General features: G+C 33.1%; 1 pseudogene; it reads left to right on the plus strand.

The window, feature by feature from the left end:
* The first annotated feature begins 3333 nt into the window (after positions 1–3333).
* Positions 3334–8530, plus strand: LOC101497507 (protein FAR1-RELATED SEQUENCE 5-like; annotated as a pseudogene).
* Positions 8531–25153: the final 16623 nt, after the last annotated feature.

The raw sequence follows: 25153 nt of genomic DNA on the forward strand, positions 1-25153 counted from the left end.
CACATATGTCATGTTGATTTTTCACCAAAATTCAGCACTGCACTAAAACAAAACGCAATGTAAAATTACGACAAATTCCTACTTAATCAACGAAATAAAAACAAAAAACATTTTATTAACTCAAAGAACAAAAATCAACAAAATGTATTAAATAAATCCTTAATTTAACTGATGATTGAGGATAAATAAGACTAAAACAGTGGGAAAATATGCATATGATGAAGAGTCATCACAACCCCAAACTTAATCTATTGCACTTACGTTCCTTGGTGGATTGTGTTTGTCCGTGAGAGACTGCACATGGGTTTGTCCGTGAGAGACTACGCCCTGGTTTAAGTTAAATGAGAATTAAGAATGGGGAATCTCTTAATGTCTTGTTTTCTTATGTGTATTTTGGTAAATCGTGCAGACCCGTGATAGGTGGCACCTCGGTAAACAGTACGGACCCGTGATAGGTAGTACGTTTACGACTTACGTTTCTTGGTGAATTGTGTTTGTCCGTGAGAGACTGCACAGGTGTTTGTCCGTGAGAGACTACACCCTGTTAAATTGTGAATTGTTGGTTCATTTTGTCTGCGTAGTATTGTGTTATAAGTGTTAAGTGTATGTTTTGGAATTTGGTGCTAACATGTTTGATTGCAATACCATTTCGAAACTTATGTTGTCGTGGTGATTGGGTTATAATTGCCAAGTGTGGATGTTTTGGAATTGTTCGTAAGTGTGATTGATTGCAAAACTATTTCGAAACTCAAGATGTCGTGGTGATTGCTCTATAATTGCTAAGTGTGATTGTTTGGATTTGTGTGTAAGTGTTGATTGGTTTCGAAACCCTTTAAAAAGCTGATTTTTGTTGTTTTCCTACTGTGTAGTCGAATACAGACTGCTGTATTCGAATACATTTTGCTACTGACTTGCTGTGTAGTCGAATACAGACTGTTGTATTCGAATACAGACATGCTGTTTTTGCCACTGACTTACTGTGTAGTCGAATACAGACTGCTGTATTCGAATACATTTTGCTACTGACTTGCTGTGTAGTCGAATACAGACTGTTGTATTCGAATACAGACATGCTGTTTTTGCCACTGACTTACTGTGTAGTCGAATACAGACTGCTGTATTCGAATACATTTTGCTACTGACTTGCTGTGTAGTCGAATACAGACTGTTGTATTCGAATACATTTTGCTACTGACTTGCTGTGTAGTCGAATACAGGCTGTTGTATTCGAATACAGACATGCTGTTTTTGCCACTGACTTACTGTGTAGTCGAATACAGACTGCTGTATTCGAATACATTTTGCTACTGACTTGCTGTGTAGTCGAATACAGGCTGTTGTATTCGAATACAGACATGCTGTTTTTGCCACTGACTTACTGTGTAGTCGAATACAGACTGCTGTATTCGAATACATTTTGCTACTGACTTGCTGTGTAGTCGAATACAGACTGTTGTATTCGAATACAGACATGTTGTTTTGCTACTGACTTACAGTGTAGTCGAATACAAACTGTTGTATTCGAATACAAACATGTTGTTTTTGCCGCTGAATGCTGAAACAGCCTTGTATTCGAATACAGAGATGCTGTATTCGAATACAACAGTGTTGTTTTGTTAAAAACTTCATTTTTCAACCTTGTTTATGAATGTTTGGCATATGGAAACCCTTTTAAGGTGCATGCTAAGTTGAAAGATTGTTTTGTGCATTCAAAAACTTAAATGTTATGTGTTAACTATTATTTTCGGTTGGTGACCCTTTATAACTATTGTGGAAATCTGGGCTTTGCCCTCAGATGAGAGCCAGGACGATCCTACCGGTTCGTACCCTACGGACGGGAATGGAGATGGGAACGCTTGACTGCAGCTACGTTAGGAGGATCTCACGGGGCGCGTGGAGATCACCCAGGGTGTTTAGTTGTTTTGTAAAATGATCAGACTAGGTTGACAAAGAGGGAACGAATGTCTTTCCTTTGTGTTGCGTTTATTTTTAAACTGGAAGACTGTACTACTTTTGTTATGTTAATATTTTGAATTCATGGTTTGAGAGCTTTTCCGCTGCTTGAAAATTATAATGACTTAATTACTTATCCAAAGGTGTTACCTTATTTATTTCTCTGTTTTATTTTAATTTCTTTTGAAAAAAAAATACACCCTCGCTTTGAAAAACGGGGTGTTACAGCTAATGGCAGGGCTGCATGATTTTGGGAATATGTTGTCTTTGATCCCCAAACTTTTGGTACAAACATTTTGATGCCTAATATTGAATTGGCCCAATTTGAATTCAAACCAATGGAACGCAACTGAAGACCCCCGTTTGCATCTTAAACAGTTTGTGGAGGTTTTTAGCAATGTGAAAATGGCTCAAGTTCCTGATGATTGTTTTAGATTAAGGTATTTTTCTTACTCACTCAAAAACAGAACTAAAATATGGTTGAATTCCTTGAAGTTTAACTCTGTGACTATATAGGTCACATCTCTTATATATCCAATATTTATTCCATAGATATTATTTTTAATTATACTAAAAATATTATATCAAATTAAAAACGTCTTCTTAAATGAAATATAAATAATATTTAAAAAAATTAATTAGTTTAATTAAAAATTAAAATAAAATATATATCAACTTCGAAATACTTTTTTTTTATAGTTTATTCTAGATACTTAAGTTTTAGTGTGACAAGAATAAAAAAAAAAAAAAAAAGTTATAGCGTGATCCATTTAGAATATTTAGATGGTCTAACACATAGAATATTTATAAAACAAGAGGCGCTTAATTAGCACGAGGATATAACAGGGAAGAACGGGTGTGACCCGTGTATTTCATTAAAGTATTTTAATGGACCAAAATTCCTTTATTGATAAAAATATATATCATAGATAAATAATTCATTATCAAATCATGGTCAGATTCTCTTGCACAAATCGATGAAACATTACATTGTTATCTTATATGATATGATGGGTGGCACTTGCGAAAAAAATGTACTTGCAAATTTAATTTAATTTTATAAGAAAATGCTGATTAGTAGTTTTAGAAAATTGCTTGAGAAATATTTCGGTCACTTGCTTTTTCTCTCTCCTTTTTGCACCAATATGAGTTAAGATGTCTTCCATTTTTCAGCGTCCATTTCTTGTCAAGTTCGTTTTTTTAGATAAACGACTTATGGCAACTAAAATTTTAATGGTTGAAATTTAATTAAATACTAAAAATCAGTTTTAATTAATTAAAAAAAATAAAACACGTAGAAAAACAAAACTCCTTTTCCATCCTCCTTTCACCGCTCCTTGCATCACATGTTCACCTTTCGTCCCCGTGTTGCTCGCCTCTATGTCTCTTTGTCGCGCTGTCGTCGCTCCACTACAGCACCACCGCACCGCTGCTCAGTGCAATATTGTCGCACCTCTGCAACACGCTGCACTGCTACATCATCGTCGCACCGTTGTGCCAGAAAGTAATGACAATAGTCAACCACACATAGAAATGAAGTTTGAATATGAGGCGATGATTTACGAATTTTATAATGAATACAGTAAAAGAATTGGATTTGGTATTCATCGAGAATATGCAACTAAAACAAAAAAAGACGGGATTTTGACTTCAAGAAGATTCACATGCTTCAAAGAGGGTATTCGAAGTGTTGATAAATGAGGTCACCCAATAGGGGAGCATAGAGCAGAAACTAGAACAGGATGTAAAGCACATATGGTTATTTCACTTGATCAGAAGATTGAGAAATATAAAGTTGTTGACTTTGTAGCTCAACATAACCACCTACTTCAGCCGCCAGAGTATGTTCATATGATTCATTCTCATCAACATATATCTGAGGCACAAACATCACAAATCGTATTGGAAGATGAGTCTGGATTGAGGCCAAAATATTTTCATGAATATATGTCCATGCAAGTCGGTGGAATAGAGATTGTTGGTTTTACAAGACAAGACCTTAAGAATTATCTTCGAACCAAAAGGAAGCAATCACTAAAGTATGGTGACTATCGCAGCTTAAAATTTCGAGTGTTTCTCGAATTCAATGGAGCCGCCACCAAAATTTATTTTCAAATAGGGAAAATATTGGGAAATCCTTAAAAATAGGATAAAAATATAAAAAATGGTCTTTGAAACCAAATTTTGAGTTCGGGAGTCGATTATTCGTAGGGAAGATATTAGCACCCTACAACATCCATTAAAATACGGTTACCTATAATTCATTATGTAGGATTAATATTAACTTAAGTATATTTAGTTCTCCTTATTATTAAATATGAATAACAATTATTATTAATTTTTTTAATATGATTTTGGAATAAATATATGCTTAAGAAATAAAGGACAAAAAAAGAAATTTTTATCAATGTGCTTCACAAGAATGTGATCCTGCTCTTACGTATCTCCCGGTGCGATGGAGAAATCATAACTATGTAGTTCTTGGGTAGAAAATGCGGATGCGTTGATTTTTTTTTTTTAAGAAAATTTGCTTTGTTATAAAAAAATGTTTTGACAAGAAAAGAAAATGAGTTTGTTTGACTTGAAAATTATTTTGAAATGTGAGTTTTAGGACTATCAAGTTGTACAATTCGTGTCTCAAAAACTCAGAATAAAAAGATGTCTCATCTAGTTAATCCTTTTAAGAATATTTTATATTATTTTCGATTTTAAAATTGAGTTTCAAAACCACCAAGTAGTACAACTTGTGTCTTAACAACTCAAAGATTAAAAAAAGATCACATCTAATTAATCAAATTTAAAAAGTTGATTTTATACTTATTTATTTATAAAAATAAGTTTTAGAATTATCAGGTTGTATAAATTGTATTTTGCTACTCATAGATTAAAAGATGTAATTTCTAGTTAACCTTTAATAATAATTTTTATTTCTAATTTGTTTACGAGTTTTAATTTATTAATTTATATGTGAAGATGAGATTTAGAACCGCCAAGTTGTCGCAACTTATGTTCTAATAACTCAAAGATTAAAAAAATATCACATTTAGTTAATCTTTAATGAAATATTTGTTTGTGTTTTTTTTATTTATGAAAATTGATATTTAAATTATGAAGCAAATTAATCCTTTTTTTTTTAAAATAAATAGTTTTTTAATGGGTTGAGCTTACATGAGCAGGTTTTTGTTTTTTTGCTTAAAATCCAAACCCAACTTAACTTAACAAAAAAGAGGTCAAAACATAAAAACACAAATTCTAGTAGTTACAAGCGAGGCGGTTGTAGAATGCATCAAAAAGACAAACCCTAGTTACAAGGGAGGCGACTATACTCTTGTTACATTTGATTTCATAGAATCACCATTGACACTCTCTCGCCCTTTCTCGCGTGCACCAAACAAGAGAAGTGTTGTATTTTGTCGCTCTTTCTCTCACTCTGGTCTCTCTCGTCTATAAATCGCACGTACCAAACACACCATTGAAGACATCGATTGTGGATATATGTGAACAAAGTTTGGGACGCTAGTAACTAACAGGCCTGGTCTGGAGCACAACACCCAGCGACCCACTCATACACTCGTTCTCATGCACATCACAACAAACATGTTTTCTCTCTTAGCCATCGTAGTTTCCACTTTCAGAGAGAACCTAATCTCTCATATTATCGTTTCAGTGGCGATGGCGGTCACATGTTCGAATTTTTGGTCTTATAATTACATGGTGAAAATAAAAAAATAAACAAAGTTATTATATAGGAGAAATACCTTTGCGTTTTCTGTTTGTTTTTGTTACTCATACTCCCTCTGATTTCTTCCTATTCTCCTTCTTTGTATGTGTTTTTTTAAACAGAGTTAATCTTTTTTTATCCCTTTTAAAAGATAAATGAAGATGTATTTATAGAGTTTTTTAACTTTTCTGGTTGCTTTCTTGCTTGCCTTTGTCCTTCTCCATCAATTTCATGTTTGATGCTTAATTTATTTGCTCATAATCTGAGTTATTTCACACATTTGATCCATTCATGATTTTAGCCTATTTGTTTTTATCTGATTATGTTCATCTATTGGACATAGCTGGTTTGTTGGGTTAAAGAACATTTTTTATTTGCAGATTTGGTTAATTTTTGTACATGATCCAACCACATTTGTCTTTTAGTATTTTCTGTTTCAAACTCAGAATTTTGTCTCTTTGCTTTGTATCATGTGGATAATGGCTAAGGGGGCAAAGGAAATTGCTTTTTCATTAATTAATTCACTACATACCATTTTTTCCATATTTTGTATCAAACATTTAGTTATAAAATTATCATTTTTCTAATGAGTTACAACAAATTAGTTACAACACTCTAACTTATATAATTATATTTTTCTCTAACGAGTTACAAAGCAAGGCTAGTGCATATTGCATTAGCAAGACAAGGGCAACAATAGAGAACAAAACAGAAGCAGGCTAGAGCGGTTGGCTTGTTTAAAATTGTAATTTGATTTGGCTTAATTTTTAAAATTGTAATTTGATTTGGCTTAATTTTTAAAATTGTAATTTGATTTGGCTTAATATTGTAATTTGATCTGACTTAATGTTTAAAATTTTAATTTTTTTTGTGTTAATAATTATGAATGCATAAATGTGTATATATGTATTTTTTTTTTAAGATTTCATAAATATAAATAAAATAAAGACAACATAAAAATTAATATATTATGAGTATAAATTAACTGGCTGAACAAAATTGGGGTACTACAGTGACGTGGGTGCATTATTGATATATTTCAAACAAGAAAGTGAAAATCCTTCATTCTTTTGTGAATTTCAAATGAATGTTGATGAACAAATAACAAATATATTATGGGCAGATGCACAAATGATAAATGATTATGGGTACTTTGGAGATGTCATCACTTTTGACACTACATACAAGACAAATAAGGACTATCAACCATTGAGAGTTTTTGTTGGACTTTATAATCACAAGCAAACAATCATTTTTGGGGCTGAATTGCTTTATGATGAAATGATTCCTTATTTTCAGTGGCTATTTGAAACTTTTCTCAAAGCAATGGGTGGAGAAAAGCCAAAAACCATTCTAACAGATCAAGATGCTGCAATGGCTAAGGCTATTTCTTTAGTTGTGCCAGAAACATTTTATGGATTGTGCACTTGGCATATAAGACAAAATGCTCTAAGACATGTAAATCATCTATATCTAGATCTACACGAAGAATAGGCTAGAATTTTTTAATGCATGGAATTCGTTACTTGTTGAGCATAATGTTTCGAAAGATTCGTGGCTACATATGATTTTTCAATTGAAGGAAAAATGGGCATGAGCTTATGTTCGGAAAACATTCACTACAGGTATGAGATATATTCAATTAAGTGAGAGCTTTAATGTTGACTTGAAAAACCATTTGAAATCAGATTTAAATTTAGTACAAATATTTACACACTTTAAAAGGGTTGTAAATGGAAAACGAAACAATGAGTCAGAAGCTGATTTTGAGTCAAGACATAAACTACCTAGATTGAAAATGATGAAGGCTCGAATGCTTGTACAAGTCGGAAATGTTTACACTCCAAAACGTTTTGAGGAATTTCAAGAGGAATATGAGGAATATCAATACACTTGCATAAATGATTTGAAAGAAGGTTTGTATGTTGTTACAAATTATGATAACACAAAAGAGAGGATAGTAATGGGAAATCCTATGGATCAAAAAGTTGCTTGTGATTGTCGTAAATTTGAGACACATGGCATCTTATGCAATCATGCTTTGAAAGTTTTAGATGCAATGAATATTAAGTTAATTCTCCAACATTCTATATTAAAACGATGGACAAGAGATGCAAGGTTGGGAAGTAACCAAGATTGGAAAGTGAAACATGTTGAATTAGAGATAAAAGCCCATTTCATGAAGTGATCCAATGAATTATGTCCTCAAATGATTAAATTGACCAACAGAGCTTCAAAATCTCATGAAACTTACATATTTTTGTCCAAAGTTTATGATGAGTCCACTAAAATAATTGATAATATGTTGGTAAAAATTTATATGAATGAGGAAACAAGTAGAATGATTCATGTATCCATATCAATTGCAAATGATGAAATTGGCAACGACGTGGACGTTATTGGTTGTGAAAAGGGCATAAAGAAGCGAAATTGTTCACATGAGAATAAAAAATGACCTAAGTCTTGGGTTGCGAAATTAGCTAGGAAGAGAAATAGATACTCACAACAACAAAAAAGAATCGCAAGAAAAATTATTGCAGTTGTTACCGGTAAGTTTTTCATCAATGTATACAATTTTTTTAACTATATTCTTTATCTAACTTCTCTTATAATGTGCATCAACCACTAGATAAGAGCCAATTTTTAAGTGAAGTTGACACTAGAATTCAACATCAAGCAACAACTCAAATGACACAATCAAGTCAAGTTGATAATGGAATTCAACATCAAACTACAACTCAAATGACACAATCAAGCCAATCAAGCCAAGTTGACAATGGAATTCAACATCAAACTACAACTCAAATAACACAATTAAGTCAAGTTGTCACATTAAGACTTCACAATTTCTTTTAAACCATTTTTATGGAACTTTTTTTAGGAGGTATATTCTATACATTAATCTTTTGCTAGGAGGCAATTTTATGTTCAATCACTTAGTGTTAGTTTGAACAATCTTGTGTAATGCAGTACAAAACTCAGAAATCTCATAGTTAAAGGAATATTAATTTCAAAATTTAATTACAATTGCTAACATAAATTGTGCAATAAAATTGTCTACATAAATTTTGCAATACAAAATTCAAGTTTCTATAGTAGTTCAATTCTCCAGTGAAGCCTGTTTTCTCAAATTTGGAGACAAAATAAGCAAAATCAGCTTATGTGAGCCAAGAGGGCAAGGTGTCAGGGGTGTTTGGATTAAATCTTACTCCATACTCTCCCTTTGGAAACATTGGAGGACCAATTTTTCAAATTGTTATGATATTTTTCATCACATATGCAATGCAGACTAATTTTTTAAGTTGTTATGAAATCAACACAAGAGTATTTAATTTATTTTACAATATTGTAAATCGTAAATAAAATTTAACAATTTCAATTTCAAAAAACAAAAATTCTAAATATGTATAACATTATGATTTTGATTCAATTGTTAAAATATAATTTCATTATCAAAATTAAAAAAATTATTATATTTTAAATAAGTTTTAAGATTTTTGCAATATAATTTCATGTTTTTATAAAAAATGACCATAATATTTTAATACAAAGAAAAAATTCAAATGTCTATTCACTTATGAAAGGTAAACTTGTATTTACTTCCTCTAACTTTAAATATAAATCTGTTTTCAAATTACTAAATATATTTATGATTAATATTACAATGTAATTTGAAATATAAAAAGTGAAAATTAACAAAATTAAATATCTTCTGATATTTACCGCTATAATATTTTTTGGAAGAGGATAAGACCGTGGCCCAATGTTCAATTAGTTAGTCCAACTTGACAGCTTGAGGAATATAATAAGTACACACAATACTATGCTTCTTCCATCTTTATCCCATCACTTGTGAGTACAACAACTCACTAGCATCAATGTCGGTAGATTCAATAAACTTCTTTTTGTAATATTTTTTATTTTAATTAATAAAATAAAATAAAATTAAAACGTAAAAACATTCTCAATTATTTATTACAATAGAAATAATAAAATAAAATTATAATACACACATAATTACCGCAAAAAAACTCAATTGTATTTAATATTCAATGTAGAAGAGTGAAGTTGGAATCAATATTTTATTATATATTTTAAAATATGAAAAATTAAAATTAAATATATATATATATATATATATATATATATATATATATAATATAAAAAATATTTAGATACATACGTAGATAAAATAGATACATTAACAACACTATCGATTTGGTTTTAAAAACCAACTCAAAAAAACTATTATTTAAAGTCAATTCAAAAATAACAACAACAACAATAAAAAAATTATTATTTGAATCATCTTAAATTATTTCATAATACTTTTTTACAAAAAAAAAAAAATATATTTTTTTAGTTATAGTGAGTTAACTTGTAGTCTAATGATCTGGTCCAAACTCAATTCTATTTTTAATGTAGGCCAAATAAATCGGTCCATTTAACCTAACTCATTTTACCAGTGCTACTCTAACTCATTTTACCAGTTCTACTCTAACTCATTTTAACAATTCTACTGTTCACTTCAAACAAGAAGAGTATATAAGAGTGGCTATAATATTTAGCTTTGAGAAAATGGCTTATTGAACAAGTTGTTACCAAAATTGATTAACAGTTCATCAATTTTTTGAACAATCTGCAGAAAAACATAATGATCTGCCAATAATTTTCCTCGATTTTATTTGATCGAATTAAAATTGCATAACATAATAAGAAAAAACAGAAATATAGCATTCAATTTGTGGTACCGAACTTGATATTTTAACTGAAAAACTACCCTCAAATTAACCAGACCTCGAATTCCAACTTATAAAACTCATCTCGTGCTTCATTAGTGAGCCTGTATTGTTTGACTTGGTCCACCAATCATACACCCCACGTGGCTTTGAGTAATTAATGGTATATATTCTTCTATACTAATAATAATAAATGATATTTAAAAAAAAATAAAGATTACAAACATATTATGGTTTATGAACAATATTTTTTTTACACTGTGGATAATATATATTAGCGTACTAGAAAACTAATAGATGAACACAAAAGTATTCGTCTGTGTTTATCAACACTAGTATGAATAAGGCTAGTGGAAATCTCATATAGTAGTAATTGGTAACTTTTGAATATGATGACTCTTTTGTTGAGGGTATGTTACAATTCATGAACAAGAAGAAAATGAAAATGATGATAATGATTATTGCACAAATAAATTCCAAAGTGTGTGTATCATACTTGAAAAATACTTATGTTTTTTATGAAGACAAAGACCAAGGAAAATGATCAAGTTGCAAGTTCAAAGTGTAGTCAACAATCAAGTCAACTATTATCAATATGCTAGAAGACTCATAATTTAAGGTACATGATGCAATCTAATATTGTTATATTTCAAATGCACATTAGAACATTTTATTTTAGCATATGCATCAAAAGAATTTTCAAAATGTCAAATTGCATGAAAAATGTTTGAAAATCAAGTTTTTTATAAAAGTCAAGGTTGTATTCGACTACATATATGTATAGCCGAATACATATGAAGTCAGTAGCAAAAACTGCACATTTGTATTCGACTACAACATGATGTAGTCAAATACAAACCCAAGTTAGTAGCAAAAACTGCATATCTGTATTCGACTACAAGATGTTATAGCCGAATTCAAATACCAAGTCAGTAGCTAAAACTGCACTTTTGTATTTGACTACAACATGATGTAGCCGAATACAAAATCAAGTTAGTGGCAAAAGTCAGTCATCTGTATTCAACTACAAGGATTTGTATTCGAAAATAAGCTTGAAATTTTGAATAAATCTGAACGTTACAGAGGTGTATTCGACTACACTCAAGCTATAGCCGAATACAACTGCGAATCAATGCAATTTTTCAGTTCAGATTCAATCTGGATCATGGCATATGTTCATCAAACCTCTATGAATGATTGTCACTGATCTGCAATGATGTCTAAGGAGTATAAATACTTCTTAGTTTCAGATTTAAGTTAACAATCTTGACAAGAATCCTAGAATAACTTTGATCAAACTTTCTAAAATATTTTAATTGTTCAAAGTCTTACTTTTATATTTCAAGTACATACTTTACATTGTCATATCATTGAGAAATATTCTCTATTGTACTTGAAATTATATTAGATTGTTACCATTGTACTCAATTGTTATACCCTCTTGATTTTAGTCAAAATCATTGTTGTAAAACCATTCAAGTTATTGTGTAAATTGTGGAAAGTCGTGTACTTTTTTCAACTATTGTAAACTAGGATAGTGGTGTGCTATCTTAGGCAGATTGTTAGAAGTTTGTAACAAAAGTCTTAGAGTTAGACTTGTACTTATTCTAACAATAGTGGAAAATCCCTTGTGGTGTGCAAGAGGACTGGATATACCCTTGGTTTGAAATGGGAACCAGAATAAATCGTTGTGTTCTTTATTTTTTCTGTCATTTGCATTTTTCATACACTAGTCCTACTCAGAAAAATAATCCACTAAAGTCTCTAAAAACCAGAAAATTTCTAAACACCTACTTCACCATCTCTTATGTGCGCCTCTGTACTAAAAATTGGTACCAGAGCAGGTTCTAGAAATTGGCTTTTCAATCTTTATTCATGGCTTCAACACAACCAGTTTTTAGAGATGGTGGTAGTAGCAATAAACCACCTTTCTTCATTGGAGAATACTATGACTTCTGTAAGATATGCAAGCATATCTTGAGGCACAAAGAGATGATATTTGGGATGCAGTAGAAAATGACCCTCTATGTCCGAAAACAGTCATCGACAATAAAGAGGAAACAAAGATAAAAGACTCATGGACAAATTATGACAAAAAGAAAGTGTTGTTTGACAAAAAGGCCAAAAACATGTTACAATCGACACTTGGAATGGACGAATTCTTCCACGTGTCTCATTGAAAAACTGCCAAAGAAATCTAGGATACTCTTGAAGTAACTCATGAAGAAACTGTTGAGGTAAAACGTTCTAAACTTAATACATTATCTCAAGAATATGAATTGTTTTGAATGCATCCCAAAGAATCTATTCTGGACATGCAGAAAAGATTTTCTCATCTGACCAACCACTTGACGGCGCTTGGCAAGATCTTCACTAATGATGAATTGAACCTTTTTGTTCTATTATCATTAAAAAGGGCTTGACAACCTAAAGTAACGACAATTTCTGAAAAGAAAAGTCTATCAAAGATGTCTTTTTCTGCACTTTTCGGAAAACTTCAAGAACATGAAATTGAACTTGGAAGGCTAGAAAAGAATGAAATTCAAGAAAAGAAACCAAAGAACATTTCCTTAAAAACAGAGTCAAAAGAGCAAATCAATGATGAGAATTCATATGGAGATAAGAACATCACCTTTTTAGTAAAGAAATTTGGTAAGTTCCTTCAGAACGATAAAAATTTTAAGAAAGGAAAACTTTCAGGAAGAAGGATGTCTCCACCACAAATCAAAACTTCACTTGTTTTGAGTGTGGCAATCAAGGTCACATAAAAGCGGAGTGTCCAAATATTTTCAAGAAAAGTTCTCTCAAGAGGAAATAATTCAAAAAGGCCTATATAGCATGAAAGAACAATGAAGTCAGTTCATCCACAGATTCAGAAACTGACGAATATGTAAATGTTGCTTTGATGGCATCACACCAATCCGATGAAGAAGAAGAGCTTAGTAACAAAGATTCTTCTCATAATAATGATGCTAATAATGAAATACTTATTGACTATAATGATGCTCAAGAAGCAAAAAAGAATTACTTATGGAATGTAAAATTATGTGCAAAACAATGTCAACTCAAAAGAAACAAATTTCATCTCTTAAAGAAAAAATTGATACTATGGAAAAAGACTTTGAAAAATTAAAGCAAAATTTTACATGTAATAACTGTGATTCTCTTTTTTTTTTTTAAATTTTCCAACTAAAAGTGTCATTGAAATATATGAAAAGGGACAAGTTGGATTAGAAAATATTCTTAATATGAAAAGATATTCCAATGACAAGAGTGGTCTTGGTAATTCAAAATTTGATAAACGAAGTATTAGTAAAACCATCTTTGTTAAGGCAAGTGATCAATTCAACAAAAAGAAAGTTATAATTGTGCAAAATGATCATCATTATTCTAAGAACAATTTTGTTCAAAAGAAGTCTCATATGCCTAAATATAGAAGTAAATCTATTCCTACATGCTCTTATTGTTGGTGGAAATTCATATGGACTAGTAATTGTTGAAGATTTCTCAAGGTTCACTTGGACCTTATTTTTGGCAAATTAAAATGAAGCTTTTAAAGAATTTAAAAATTATGCCAAACTAGTCCAAAATGAACAAGCAACCAAAATTGTATCAATAAGAAGTGATTATGGAGGAGAATTTCAAAATGCTTTTTTTGTAGAGTATTGTGAAGAAAATGGAATCTTCCATAACTTTTCTACACCAAGAACACCTCAACAAAATGGAGTTGTTGAGAGAAAGAATAAATCATTGGTGGAACTTGCAAGAACCATGCTAAGTGACTTAAGTTTACCAAAATAACTTTGGGCAGATGTTGTAAGTACATCTTGTTATGTATCCAACTGGGTAATAATTCGACCAATCCTAAAGAAGACTCCATATGAACTCCATAATGGTAGAAAGTCAAACATCTCTCACTTTCACATATTTGGGTGTAAATGCTTTGTGCTAAATAATGGTAAGGAAAATCTTGGAAAACTCGATGAGAAAGCCGATGAAGGTATCTTTATTGGTTATTCCTTATCTAGTAAAACTTTTAGAATTTTTAATAAAAGAACTTTGTTAGTAGAAGAATCTAAGCATGTATCATTTGATGAATCTAACCCCTTGAAAGATGATAAAAATGTCTCTTGTGATGATGAGGATTTTATAAGTAACGATATAAGCAAAGACAATCAAGTTGATCAATAAAATTCAAAAGAATGAAGTCAATATTGAGCAGCAAAATCAACATAATGATCTCCCTCAAGAATGGAAAACTCATTGAGATCACCTCATTGACAACATCATAGGTGATATCAACAAAGGAGTTACTACAATGCCCAAACTCCAAGATGCTTGTTTGAATATGGTATTTGTCTATCAAATAGAACCTTCTAAGATAGGTGAAGTACTTAAGGACGATCAATGGATACTTGCCATGCAAGAAGAACTAAACCGGTTTGAAAGAAACAACGTGTGGGAATTTGTTCCAAATCATGGCAATAAACACATCATTGGTACCAAATGCGTGTTTAAGAATAAACTAGATGAAAATGGTATAGTTGTTCAAAACAATGCAAGATTGGTTGCTCAAGGATACAACCAAGAAGAATTGATCGACTTTGAAGAAACATTTGCTCCAATAGCAAGGTTAGAAGCAATCCGATTATTACTTGCTTATGCTTGCTCTATGGATTTTGAATTATTTCATATGATGTCAAGAGTGCTTTTCTCAATGGCTACATTAATGAGGAAGTGTATGGTCTGAAACAAGTTCCTTTTCTCGATCCGGCTTTGAAGACTTCAAGAATCCTTCACATGTATTCAAATTAAAGAAAGCCCTTTATGGTCTGAAACAAGTTCCAAGAGCTTGATATGATAGGCTAAGTAACTTTCTATGTGAACGGGGATTTGAAAAGGGTAAAGTTGATAAGACATTATTCATTAAAAGGACTAAGGATCACATTTTACTTGTTCAAATATACATTGACGATATCATATTTGGATCAACCAATAATAAAATATGTGAAGAGTTCTCATTAATTATGCAAGGAGAATTTGAAATGTTTATGATGGGTAAGTTAAATTATTTCCTTGGACTTCACATCAAGCAACTCAAAAATGGCATTTTCATCAATCAAGAAAAGTACTATAAGGAACTGTTAAAGAGATTTGAAATGGACAACTGTAAAGAAAGTACAACTCCTATGGGATCCAAAACTTATGTAGATAAAGATGAAACTAGTAAATCAATAGATATATCAAAATATCGAGGTATGATTGGTTCTCTTTTATATTTAACGGCCAACCGACCATATATTATGTTCAGTGTCTGTTTATGTGCAAGGTTTCACGCAGATCCTAAGGAATCACATCTTGTAGCAATAAAGCGAATAATGAAATATTTGAAAGGAACAACCAATGTTGGCTTATGGGATCCAAAAGACAGTATATGTAATCTACTTGGTTATTCTGATTCTGACTATGCAGGATGTAAAACAGATCTAAAAAGCACAAGTGGTACTTGCCATATCTTAGGTAACACATTAGTATCATGATCCTGTAAAAAGCAAGCATGTGTGGCTCTAAGCACTACTGAAGCAAAATACATATTAGCAGACAGTTGCTATGCAAAAATTCTATGGCTCATGCAACATTTATGTGATTATGGACTTGATCTCGAAGGAATCCCCCTAAGATGTGACATACCAGTGCTATAAATATCTCAAAGAATCATTAAACCCAAGCATTACAACCACTTGACCAAGTGATACATTAAGTTATTTAATTTTGCTACATTAGTATAGCTATTAGAGAACTCCAAATACATTTTGGAAATTCCACTCACAACCCCGCAACATTTTCAAAATATATCTAAATTTGTTATTCTAGAAATCTCATAGTTTCAGATAAAGGTATCTTATGATTTGAACCATTACTAAGTAAATTATGTTTTCACTCACCCCGAATGAATTGGTAGACAAGCTATGAACCAATCGTTCATTAGAACAAATGTGCATAACTCACACATGAAATTTCGGTATCATTGATCGAATTATAAAGATGACACATTTGATAAAGCCTTATGTCTCATATCTTTTTCATGAGAATTTAAGAGTCAAACCCTTGAACTCTATAAAGCGGCCCACTTTATTCTCATATAGGTGGTCTATATCAGAAATACACCCATAATTATATATTGCAGCAAATATATGCTATATGTTCAATAAGAGGATACCTCATTCTACCACTTTTATTTTATGGTCCTAGTATTTTTACTCTTTGGAATATATCTATTGTCAAGTACTTTAATTACTCTAATAGTGTACTTTCATCATTGAACTGAAAACTTGATGTTACTCAAGTGTGAGTTGATCGTTTCCACCATTCGTGATTATTTAGATATGAGATTGTATCACATCCCTAATGATGTCTTCAACAATATGTCCTCTGTCAGACCTTTCACCAAAGGATCTGCAAGGTTCTTTTTTGTTCTTACAAACACTATGGATATCACTCCATTCAATCATTTACATAGCTATGTCTTAAATCAATATGTCTATATTTTTTATTATATAATTTTCTATATGCTTTTGATAGTGTGGATTGACTATCACAATATATGGATATTGGTGCCATTGGCTTTGGCCAAATTGGTATCTCATACAACAAATTTCTTAGTCATTCAACTTCTTTACTATTTGCAGCTAGAGCAATAAATTTGTAGCCATAGTGGTGTTAGTAATGCAAATTTATTTCTTTGAACCCCAAGAAATTTCACCTCCACCAAGATTGAAGATTCATCCACTTGTGGAAGCATGATCCTCAAGATGACTTAACCAATTGACATCTGTATATCCTTCTAAAACTGAAGGATATCGACTATAGATTAAATTATAGCTAATTGATTGTTTCAAATATTTTAATACTTTATTAATAGCATGATAATGTTCTTTACTTGGATTGCTTGTATACCGAGTCAAAAATATAACAACATATGTTATATTAGGTATGATACAAGTCATGACTTACATCAAACATCTAATTCTTTTTATATTCTTAATAATATTGATCAACTATCACCAAACCATGACATTATTGCCCTTTAATCTCTTAACATTATATCACATACAGTTAATAAGCATCTCAATTATCACATACACAAACCTTTATGTCATTCTACCTTTTACTATATTTAATAAGCATCTCAATTTAAAATTATAATTCTCTTTTTAATATATTCAAGTTGAAGATATAATACATTGAATGCATTAAATATATATTGCCACAAGCTAACAAAACATGATCATAAAAATTTCTCATAATCAAATATCATAAGGTGAGTCCAAACATGTAAGTCATCTACTCCTTGACAAATAATCATTCATTTCATTTCTATTAAAGAAAACATTTTTTCATAGTTATATTATAACTTATACCGTATCATGATTTCTATTTGATCAAGTGAAAATCTTTGAGTAAATAAGAAAAACGAAAGGGATTACCTTTTGTGAAGCAACTTTCAAGATCAGACCAAAATTCTCGTGCACTATGGAAGCAAATCTTGCTATGAGTAATGTGAGGCGACAAGATCCTGGTGATCCAAGAAATAACCATGTTATTACACCGATCCCACAACTCGAAATATGAATCCATTGACGGTGGTTGTCGTAAACGCCATTGATGAAAGCGAGTTTGTTTTTGGAAGAGATAGTGTGTTTCTTCGATTTGCTCTAATTGTAGTAGTTGGTTTCGCTCAGAGGTGGGGCAAAAAGAACGACGTCCGAATTCTCATTAGGGTGACGATAATAAAGGCTATGAGTATTTTTGGTTGCATCTTTTTCATCTTTTGTTTCATTGGAAAAACGAATGGTGGACTTGTGATCAGACTCATAGTTTGTGGCCATGGATGAATAGAGAAGAGAAATGAAGTTTTAGGGTTGAGAGGAAATTAGGAAATTTTGGATGTAGAAGGTGGGAGAGAAATTATGAAAATATCAATTGATACCATATTAGAGAAAAAAACAAGAATTAATGAATAACCTCAGTATTATTATTATTGTTATTGAAAATTCAATTGTTTACAAAAGTAGAATCTGAGTTATATAGATGGTGTAGGTATACCAATCTAACTAATTGTGAAAATAGAAAAATAACTAAGTCCTAATAATTCCCCAATAACCTAACAAATTTTTGATTAAAGACTAACTCAAAATAAGGGACTAAGTATTATCTAATATATTTTGTCATCCAAAATGAAAGTCCTTCAGAATGGCGAAGCTCTTGAATAATTTGCTCACATCCGTATTTATTTATTTTATGTATTGAGAGGTTATTCCATTGGTTTTTCTTTTGGTTGATCAGCTTATGTGGAAGCTGGTCAAGATTTCTAAAGTGGTCATTTGATTTCTCATTTTTCCATCACTAATTATCTAATTTTGTTCGGTGACGCCATTATGGACCAATTGGAATTTATTTCCTCTATTCTTGACGTCTTTTGCAAAAGCTCATGTCAAATAGTTGGTAAAGAGAAATCTAGATATTTTCTCTCTAATAATGTTGGGTGGCATAAAAAACAAAATTTGAGTGGTACTTTAGGGATTCAATCCACTAAGGACATGTGGAATATCTTGGTGTGCCGATTCTGCACAAGAAAGTCACCAAGCATACTTTCCAATTTGTGTTGGATAAGGTGTGTTAGATAATATTAATGTTATAAAATGTTTTCGTTGTGATTTAGGTGGTGAATATACCTCTAATAAATTCTCTGAATTACTTGCTTATGATGGTCCCCTCCACAAGACATCTTGTACTAATACTACTCTTACTGTTGTTTATGTTATTGATATAACTCCATCGTCTATCAAATCAGGTTTGTCTCCCTTTGAAAAATTGTATGCTTATATCCCTGATTACTATGCTTTGAAAGTCTTCTCGTTCTGCCATGTGTGTTTTTCTTGGTTATGGGGATGGTCACAAGGGTTATCATTGTTATGATCCTCGTGCAAGAAAACTATATGTTTCTCGTAATATTGTTTTTCTTGAGCACATCTCATTTTACTTTGTTTCCTCTAATTCTCATATTACTAAGAGTTCAAAACTAACTCATATTGATCTGTTTGCATGACAAATACTACTACTCCACATGATGACATCCTTTTTCTCCCCTTTGTTGTCCAACCACCTCTGACGATTGATGATCCTCTGTCTTCGCCTTCTCGTTCCCCCTATCGTCATTGTAAGTCTACTTAATTACCCGATTTTGTTTATTCCACTTACTCAACTTCATTTGCTTCTTTCTTAACCTCTATTCACAATTTGTTTGCGCCTCTTTCCTATAAAGAGGTTATTTTTGTTCTTCTTTGTCAACAAGCTATGGCAAAAGAACTGTATGCTTTGCACAAAATAGATACTTGGGAATTAGTACATCTTCTTCTTGGAAAGCAAGCTATTGGGTCTCGTTGGGTATACCATATCAAAACTAAGTCTGATGGGTCTGTTAAACGCTATCAAATATGTCTTGTTGCTAACGGATTCTCACAACAATATGATATGGATTATGAAGAAACTTTTGCTCTTGTAGTCAAGATGACCATTATCCGTACTCTTATTGCAGTTTCATTTATTCGTCAATGGCATATTTCCCAAATGGATGTCAAAAATACCTTTTTAAATGGTGAGCTTCATGAAGAAGTCTATATGGTCCCTCCACTAGGAGATTCTCATAATCAGGAGAAAGTGTGCAAGTTAAAAATTGCTTTATATGGTCTTAAACAGACTCATCGAGTTTGGTATGAGAAATTCTCTACAGTGATCACTTCTCTTAGTTTCCACTCTAGTGAATATGATTATGCATTGTTTATAAGGTCTACAACTTATGGTCGCATTATACTTTCGTTGTATGTCGATGATATGATTCTTACAGGTGATTGTAAGACCCATAATTTTAAAGTACCCTTTTATGTATTTTTGGTATATTTTGGATTTTTGGATCGGAGGCTTTTAGGCCAAAGTTAATAATATTTTGGAATTTTATAATCAAAATGATATTTCGATGCCAATTAGAATTTCTCGTCGATAAATAAGTTGAATTTAACTGCGGTAAATACTTTACGGAGAATTTAAGGCGTTTCGGGTGAAACGGTAATTTAATAAATATCTAGATTTTGAGATATTTGTTAAGTTATATTTATTATATATATATATGTTTGCTTGGAGGGAAAAAGAAAGGAAAACTAGAAGGAAGGAAAATGAAAAGAAAATAGTATATAAAGGAAGGAAGGAAAAAGGAAGAAAGGAAAAGCAAAGGAAAGAAATAGAAAGGAAGGAAAACTCAGAATTTCCATCTCCTTCCTCTGAACTCACGTGAGCATAAACCCAAAATCCATCCTTCCTCCATTTTTCGTTTTCGTTGCTTCCTTTTCTTCAAAGCTAGTGACCCAAGGTTGGGTGAGGGTTAGACCAAGGTTTTCGTAACTCCACTCTTCCTCTTTGATTCGAAAACGAAGAAATACGGTTTTTGAGATCCAAACACAAACCCCTCCGTTTCTTCTAGATCCAAACCTCATTTCTCGAAGAGATAGAAGGGAAAGTTGCTCACCTCCGTGCTACGGTGCTAGTGCACTAACTTGGAAGCGGCGTTGCGAGCGGAGATTTTACCGGAATTTCTCGCGGAACCGGAAACACTCGATAAAGCTAACTTTGAGGTAAGGGCTCCTTCCAAACTTCTAGCTTGCATTAGGGACTTATCTGTAGTTGTGTGGGAAGGAATTTGTTAGGGTTAAATGTATCGATTTGGGGAAAAACCAAACTAGTGCGTTATGGGTAAAACCCTAAGAGTTAGGTTTTGTTTATAGTGATGAATGTTTCGTGGTAAATGAATTTGAATGTCATTGTGTATGATTATGGGTAAATGAAACTTGATGTTTGTTAATTGGTGTGGTTGTTGTGAATTATGGTTTGAATGTGAAAGTATGTTTGAATTTGTTTCTGTGGAATTTGAAAACCATTAGAGTTAAACGAGTATTAAAAATGGGGAATCTTTTAATACCTCGGTTTACTTAATGTGTATTTGAGGAAAATGTTTAAGTTAACTGGGCGTTGAGAATGGGGAATCTCTTAATGTCTCGGTTACTTAACTATCGTTTTTGAAAATCGTTTCGGTAAATGAGTATTAAGAATGGGGAATCTCTTAATGACTCGTTTACTGAATGTTTTGCGAGAAAACCGTTTAAGTCAAAAGTATATTAAGAATGGGGAATCTCTTAATATGACTGTTTGCTTAACGTTTTGTTTTGAAAATCATTAAGTTAAATCGGTATTAAGAACGGGGAATCTCTTAATGACTTATTTAATTAATGTTGTTTGAAAGTCGTTTAAGTTAAATGGGTATTAAAAATGGGGAATCTTTTAATATCTGCATTTGCTTAACGATTGTTGTGAATGGAGTCTGTGTATGCTCATGCATTTCATTTGGTAAATTGTGTCGACCCGTGATAGGTGACACCTTGGTAAACTGTACGGACCCGTGATAGGTTGTACGTTTGCGATTTACATTTTAGTAAATCGTGTTGACCCGTGATAGGTGACACCATGGTAACTGTACTGACCCGTGATAGGTGGTACATTTACGATTTACATTTTTGGTGAATTGTGCTGACCCGTGATAGGTGGCACCTAGGTAAACAGTACTGGTCTGTGATAGGCGGTACGTTTACGATTCCCGCTTTTTCTTTTAGTAAATCGTGTTGACCCGTGATAGGTGACACCATGGTAACTGTACTGACCCGTGATAGGTGGTACATTTACGATTCCCGCTTTTTCTTTTAGTAAATCGTGTTGACCCGTGATAGGTGACACCTCGGTAAACTGTACTGACCCGTGATAGGTGGTACGTTTATGATTTACGCATTTTAGTAAATCGTGCTGACCCGTGATAGGTGGCACCTCGGTAATTGGTACTTTGGCCTGCGATAGGCGGTACAATTATGATTTACGGCCCTTCGAGGAGGGTTTTGGTTTGGAATTCCGAGTCCATGCATTTTGGCATATACGCATTGCATTAGGGTGCCTGGCACGCGAGTCATGTTTGATTTGAGTTTATGATTGAGTGATTCGAATTTTGATTTATCGTGATAACTGAGATGAAGGTGTTAAGTGCTATGTGTTGTGTATTGTGTGTGAGTATGATGGTTATCGAACCTTTGTGTGTCGTAGTAATCGCGTAGAAATTGCTAAGTGTTAAGTGGTGAACTTGATTAGGAATGACTTAGGTTAATTCATGAATTTTTGGAAAACTGATCAGGGAAATCGATTTCCCAATCGATTGGATGGGTAAACAGGGACTTGGCCAATTCACAAAATCGATTAGCCAATCGATTTCGAAAACAATTTTCAAAGGAATCAGTTAAGAAATCGATTGCCCAATCGATTAGGCCTTAAGTCAGGGGCTCAGGAACCAATCAATCGATTTACCAATCGATTGAATTCAGCCCAGGATTCTGTTTTCATTAAGAATCCCTCACCAAATCGATTAGGAAATCGATTGGCTCGAAACCAGGGGCTCAGGAACCAATCAATCGATTTACCAATCGATTGAATTCAGCCCAGGATTCTGTTTTCATTAAAAATCTTCACCCCAATCGATTGCCCAATCGATTGGCTCAGTGAAAATCCTCATTTTTAGTTGTATGATTAATTGCTCATGAATCTATCCATGTTTTGTTTTATCATGTGTTAATTAGGAGATCGAGAACTGCATTTTACCTTCATTTTCATTGGCAATGTAATGTATGAACTTTTCGCACATTGAAAATCCTGTTAAGGTGCATGCTTAGTTAAAAAGTTGTTTTGAGCATTCAAAAACTTAATTGCTATGTGTTAACTGTTATTTTCTGGTTGGTGACCCTTTACACTATTGTGGAAATCTGGGCTTTGCCCTCAGATGAGAGTCAGGACGGCCCTACTGGTTCGTACCCTACGGACAGGGATGGAGATGGGAATGCTTGACTGCGGTTGTGTTAGGAGGATCTCACGGGGCGCGTGGAGATTACTCAGGGTGTATAGTTTTTGGTAGGATGATCAGATTAGGATGATGTATAGGGACTAGGGGTCCTTCTTTTTGGTTTGGAGTATTTTAGTTTTGGAAAACTGTACTTATACAAATATTATCAGTTTTATATCATCTTTGAATGGGTCCCATGTACCATTTGATGTTTATGTAGAAATGTTTTGGATTTGTAATTGGAGAAACTTTTCCGCTGCTTGTAAATTATAATGACTCAATTATTTATCCAAAAGCATTTCCTGATTTATTCTTTGTTCGTTTTAATTACTTTTAGAAAAAAAAAAATATACCCTCGCTTTGAAAAACGGGGTGTTACATTGTGGTATCAGAGCATAGGTTTAGTTTTCTTTGGGAGCTGTGGAACCTTGGTTATAGATTGTAGGTCGACCTATAAGTTAGGAGTTGTTATCTGATCATGTGTCGGTTTAGGTGACTTGAGTTGTCAAGTCCAATTTAATTGTGTGTTGTTAGTCGGACGTTAGTTTAGAATTATTTGAAGTAGTGTTAAAACTCTACTTGATGATGGTTCTTATAGGAAACCATGCCGCCCAGAAGGAATGACGCTCCGAGAGCCAACGCTAGGAATGACCAAATGGCGGAGGCTATGAACAACATGGCTGCTTCTGTCGCTGCACAGACCGCTGCCAAGACTCAACGGGATCTTGAAAAGAGGGGAAGAGAGATCCGTGCTGCAGAATCAAGAGGGTTGGAAGACTTCCGTCGTTACAATCCTCCTAAGTTCAAGGGGGATGAGGGTTCAGAGAAGGCGGATCAATGGATCCAAGAAGTGGAGAAAATCTTTGATATGATTAACTGCCAGGCTGGAGTGAAGGTCAGCTATGCCACGTATATGTTGCTAGGGGATGCTGAATACTGGTGGAGGAGTGCAAGGTTGTTGATGGGAGCAGCCCACGAGGAGGTGAACTGGGAATCGTTCAAAAGAAAGTTTTTAGACAAATACTTTCCGATGAGTACCAGGACTAAGTTGGGTGACGACTTTCTGAAACTTCACCAGGGGAGCCTGACTGTGGGCGAGTATGCTGCTAAATTTGAATCACTATCGAGGCATTTCAGGTTCTTCCGTGAAGAAATTGATGAACCGTTCATGTGTCATCGTTTCCAAGACGGATTGAAGTATGAGATTCAAGATTCCGTCTTACCTTTGGGAATTCAACGTTTCCAAGCGCTGGTAGAGAAATGTAGAGAAGTGGAAGATATGAAGAACAAGAGGGCTAGCCGAGTTGGGAATTTTAATTCGGGAGGCCCTAGTCGGGCGACTTATCAGAATAGGGGAAAACAAGTGGCTAAACCTTATAATCGCCCCCAGAATAACAACGGTGGACCGAGTCGCCCAGGGAACCAGAATTTCGGAAGGCAAATGGGGCAAGTGCTTCGATGTTTCCGATGTGGGAAAGAAGGACACTATGCTAGTGCTTGTACCACTAACATCCCCATCTGTCACAATTGTCAGAAGTCGGGGCACATGGCAAGGGAGTGCACGGCTCCAAAGGTGGAACCAGTGGTGAATGTAGCTAGGGCTACCCGTCCTACTGCTAGAGGACGCATTTATTGTGTGAATGCTGAAGAGGGAAATCCATCTGGTAATCTGATTCAGCGTGATTGTGAGATTGCAGGTAACACTCTAACTGCACTCTTTGATTCGGGGGCAACCCATTCCTTCATTGCTATGGA

The sequence above is a fragment of the Cicer arietinum genome, chromosome 5 (genome assembly GCF_000331145.2).
Source record: "Cicer arietinum cultivar CDC Frontier isolate Library 1 chromosome 5, Cicar.CDCFrontier_v2.0, whole genome shotgun sequence".
NCBI lineage: Eukaryota > Viridiplantae > Streptophyta > Magnoliopsida > Fabales > Fabaceae > Cicer > Cicer arietinum.